We start from the raw sequence: 5,243 nt of genomic DNA, 5'->3' as shown, positions 1-5,243 counted from the left end.
ATATCTTTTTGCTCGGAAAAATTTCTGACCATTTAGGCAACCCGTTGTTGGGTTGCTGCCCTTGAATTCGTAATTTTAAGAAATTTCTGCAGCTATTGGTTATTATCTTGAATGTTATTATAGATAGAGATATACTGTAAAGAGCAATAATGTACAGCAAAGTAAGACCTAAAAATAAGTCAACATGACTTAAATGGTCAGGGAGTTTTTGGCCTTTATAGTCAATTTATTTTAACAATTTTCATTAATTTTGTAACTTTGAAAAAATATTTTCCATTGTTACTACTGGGCAAGTTCATTACAGATAGAGATAATTGTAAGCAGCAAGAATGTTCAGTAAAGTAAGTAAAACACATCATCATCACCAAAACGCAATTTTGTCATGAATCATCTTTGTCTTTTATTCCCCAAGGGTGACTGGAGAATAGAAGTATGGTCACCATTGGTCTTCCTCCGACCGGCGGTAAAACCCTCGTCAAAGTGGGGCGTCCGTTTTGGCTGTGCGGGATGTATAAATTTGCAGCCACGTCCGGTCAGAATGGGGACGTTAAATCCGGTTCCTCGTTTAAAGTGAGTGCCACGCTCTTTGCACGTTAAGAACCCTTGCAACAACTCTTTGAGGGGTCCGTAGGTGACCTGTTGCAAGGCTAAATTTCTGTCCCTATCCAATATACCCTCATTTTCCGTGGCAGTCTAAATTTCTCCGACCTCAATCCCAGACGCCTCTATTACAGAACCTACCTATTGTATTTATTGTTAATTTGTTCTCGTCCTGAATATGCATGAAATATTTGCCACTGGACGTTAAGCAACCAACAATCGATCAATCAATCTTTGTCCTTTGCTTGATATGCACATAGACCTAGGTGAGCGACACAGGCTCTTTAGAGCCTCTAGTTTGTATTGTCTTCTGATTATAATTCACAACTTATCTTTAAAACCCATAAACTGAAAATTTTGTTGAGCACCTACCAATGATCACTCCATAAATAATATTTTTTCTAATAAAGGTGGATATTCTAACTAGCATACCCGGAAAATCACATTTTAGAAATGTACAGGAAAGCTTCACACACTTGGTCTCTCCTATAGAGCTTTTCTTAGTGCTTCTTGTGCATTCTCCAGCTTCTTAATTATGTGCCTCATCTCTTCCTACCCCCAAGTGTGACTGGGGAATAGAAGTATGGTCACTAGGTCTTTCGACCGACAGTTGAACGCTTGCCAAAGTGGGGCGTCCGTTTGGCTGTGCGGGATGTATCAAGTTTGCAGCCATGTCCGGTCAGAATGGGGACGTTAAATCCGATGCCTCGTGTGAAAAAAGGGCGACGCTATTTGCACGTTAAGAACCCTTGAAACAATTCTTTGAGGGGCCTGTTGCAAAATTTCTGTCCTTATCCACTATACCCTATTTCCAGTGACAGTCAAAATTTCCCCGACCATCATCCCGCACGGCCTCTATTACCAGGCCTACGTATTGTATTTATTGTTAACTTGTTATCGTCCTGAATATGCATAAAATATTTGCCACTGGACGTTAAGCAACCAACAATCAAGAGATTCTCCTTCCTATGAACGACAGACGCGTGTTGCATTGTCCTTTCTCTTTTTCGCGAACCTCTCTATATACCATACACGCATATACGGTGATCTTTTTTACATGTACTTCACGCCAATGTTTCCGGCAACAAACAATCAATCTTGTAATGTCAAACTCAAGTGTTGAAATAACTGATCAACCAATTTTAACCCTATGGTTCGCGTAAGTGGAAAGTCAGCTTGTGCTTCATAGGGAAAAGCTGCCACTCTACTTCTTATAAAAGAATACAATACAAAATCAAAATTTGTTAACAAGGGTAAGATGACAAAGAAATCAATGTGGGTAGAAATAACCGAGACAATTAATGAACGAGGATATTCATATACCAAAGACCAAGTTTCTGCATGTCTTGTCCCGTGATAGGTTCTGACATACTACCCAGTCTAGAAAAGTATGATGCAATATGTGACATTGCAAGGCAGTCTTAAAAAGTGAACATCTTATTTCCAACTTCGTCCTTCAAATTTCTCATTTCTGTCTCAATTTCTGTAGGTGTTGCCTTTCTTCCATTAGCTTCTTCTTCGTTGTACCTCATCTTAAGGTACTTTTTGACATGTTTTGGGAATTGAGACCGAGATCTAACAGATTTCGAACCCCATCCTTGTTGAATTGAGCATACACTTTCTGATGGATCATCCCCCAAGGGTGACTGGGGAAACGAAATATGGTCACTTGGTCTTCTCCCGACCGGCAGTAAAACGCTTGCCGAAGTGGGGCGTTCGTTTGGCTGTGCGGGATGTACCAAGTTCGCAGTCACGTCCGGTCAGAATGGGGACGTCATGAGTAACAAAACATTAAAATTTAGAAAGGCTTTAGTAACTAGTTATTTCAAAAATATTGTTTCTGTTGGAAATCTGGTCAAAAGAAATTTTTTATTTAAAATTTTGCCTGCATTGGTACTTTTCCCCCTTTCTCTATGCGCTCTTGCTCAGGAGGGTTAACATCTTTCTCTGTGTTCTTAATAAAAGCACCTCCATCAGACACTACATCCTGAATATCACTGGCCAAAGTATTTATAATGTAAAAAAAAGGAAACAAACCACAGACACACAAAAAATAGATATTGGTATTTATAATTAGTTGACCTTCAACAAATCTTTTCCGAAGAATAAGGTAAACTGTAAAAGTTAATTGAATAATTACTATTTAATGCTTGGAATACTTGTACATATATATATATATTACTGTTTGTAAAAAGTCAATTTATGCTTCTTTAAAACCTTTGCATTGGTTTGACTGGAACATGTTTCTAATTGCAATAGTAGCACATGTTGGCAATCTTACACGAACAGACTTTCCAAGATACCCCCAACCCCCTCTTGCCAACTGACGATAGGCTGTATAACGATTTCTCCTGAAAAAAAATTATTAAAAATTTTATTGATCATTTTTTTGGTAAAATATCTTGTTTTGGCTTCAGTCAAAGGCAACTATTGACATGTGCATTTGCATTGTATTTATAATATTAATAAAATGTCACCTAATTTACTGGCTGTTAAACAGAATGAGGTATCTGTAAAATATTTAGTGATAGCTTGTTTATGCATCTGTATTTTCTCTACATCTATTATCAAGATTATGTTATTATGTATATATACATGTCTGTGATGAAACGTTATTTATAAAGTAATGAAAATAAAATGACTATTTATTAAATTATCAACTCACTCTTCGGTTGTTACTTGAAATTCTTCCATATTGTTGTCTGTACTGGTAATATGCTGTTTCCAGTACATACTGGTTGAAATGCAATTTGCTCTGTGATGCATAGTGTAGGTGAAGGTAATTCCTCCATTTTGTCTGTCATTCTGTTTAGTTCTTGACAGCAATTGCATTCGTTCCTTTGCTGTTGGCATGGATTCACAATGTCCACAGTCACACCTGCAAAGTAATATTACATTTTAAAATAGAAGAAAATAAATGTAGTACAATGTATTACATTAAAAACGCCTACACAACTACATTAAAATGTCGCTATAAAAATGCATAAAAAATATTTGGAATATATGATGTTGACATAAATGTGGATTTAATTTGTAATTTTGTCTAATATGTTGGAATGTTTTGGCCAGAGAACTACATGTAGCAAGATATCCGACACTTGATAATTGGTTTTCAAACAAGATTGAATGCATTTTGAAAGATAAAGAAGTGTGGGTGTATGGCTTGAACAGATCCTTGTTTTTTTAAACATTTATTTACTAAAGACAAAAATTCAGAGCCTTTAATTGTATTTAATTTAAATAGAGGGTGGTAAACTAATGACATAGATGTAAGTTTAAAAGGAGAGTAAACTTATGAATGCCAACATATTCGTGAATTAGCCTTTGTATCAAATACATATAATCTGTATTTTCAGTTAAATTCATGAAAAAAGTAAAATTTCATAGCAGCAATAGTAGAGAAGTCTGCACATGAATGGCTTAATTATATTCGAATTTGTTGATCAAATGGGATTGCTATTTAATCATATGTATTTTTTTGTCTGTGGCAATTTGAAACCATAAGTGTCAAGCAATTTTACATACCAGTTTGTATTTTCCAATCTGGGTTCCATATCGACGTCCCCATTTTGCGGCCCCCAAGGGTGACTGGGGAAACGAAATATGGTCACTTGGTCTTCTCCCGACCGGCAGTAAAACGCTTACCGAAGAGGGGCGTCCGTTTGGCTGTGCGGGATGTATAAAGTTCGCAGTCACGTCCGGTCAGAATGGGGACGTTAAAGCCGATGCCTCGTGTACAGAGAGTGCCACGCTCTTTGCACGTTAAGAACCCTCGCAACAACTCTTTGAGGGGTCCGTAGGTGGCCTGTTGCAAGGCAAAATTTCTGTCCCTATCCAATATACCCTCATTTTCCAGTGGCAGTCTAAATTTCTCCGACCATCATCCCAGATGGCCTCTATAATGACACGACCTACCTATTATATTTATTGTGAACTTGTTATCGTCCTGAACATGCATGAAATATTTGCCACTGGACGTTAAGCAACCAACAATCAATCAATCAATCCCCATTTTGCGTAAGATCTCCATCGTCTTCGCTACTTCCCTCTGAAAGTTCTGGCTCAAACTGGTAAGGTTGAATATCTTCTGCTCGATCACTATATTCAATGCTATCAAATGAAGAGTTTTGGAAGGATGGCGATAATTCAGAGTTCTTTTCATGCATCTTTATGTTTGTATTGATAAAAATAAGACAAATCTCGGGACTAACCCTATATACGTCACTATTTACGTGTTTCAGGAAGTAGCGTTGATTTGATTTTCCATAGGTATAAATAGTCGACCTTTACACGTTATTTTCTCCGTTATTAGTGGACCAAATTGTATGGTTTTTTTTTTGGCATTCTTAAACGTTAATTACGAACTTTAGAATAATTCAAGCATGATTATAGCGTTTCAGTACCTCTGTAATGATTACTAATCATTACAAGGTAAGAAAAATTAAAACTGAATATTCTTAGATATAAGCAAACTAACTCTTTGACCCGTTTTGTTTTAACTACGACGAGTGATTTCTCCAGTAAAAGGTTTCTTTCTGCTGGCCGTTGTGGTTAAAACAATTTGTTTTCCTGGGTTGATATATGAAGTAGCTAAACATATTATATGTGGTCCATCAATATCATATACTAGTAGTCTACAACTG

General features: G+C 36.8%; 1 pseudogene; it reads right to left on the bottom strand.

Annotated features, from left to right (window-relative positions):
• Window positions 1-2,800: 2,800 nt before the first annotated feature.
• On the bottom strand, window positions 2,801-3,453 carry LOC127722224 (uncharacterized; annotated as a pseudogene).
• Window positions 3,454-5,243: the final 1,790 nt, after the last annotated feature.

Source organism: Mytilus californianus, unplaced genomic scaffold (genome assembly GCF_021869535.1).
Source record: "Mytilus californianus isolate M0D057914Y unplaced genomic scaffold, xbMytCali1.0.p SCAF_12, whole genome shotgun sequence".
NCBI classification, from domain to species: Eukaryota; Metazoa; Mollusca; class Bivalvia; order Mytilida; family Mytilidae; genus Mytilus; species Mytilus californianus.
The sequence above is the reverse complement of the archived record's forward strand: the minus strand, read 5'-3'. Positions and strand labels throughout refer to the sequence as shown.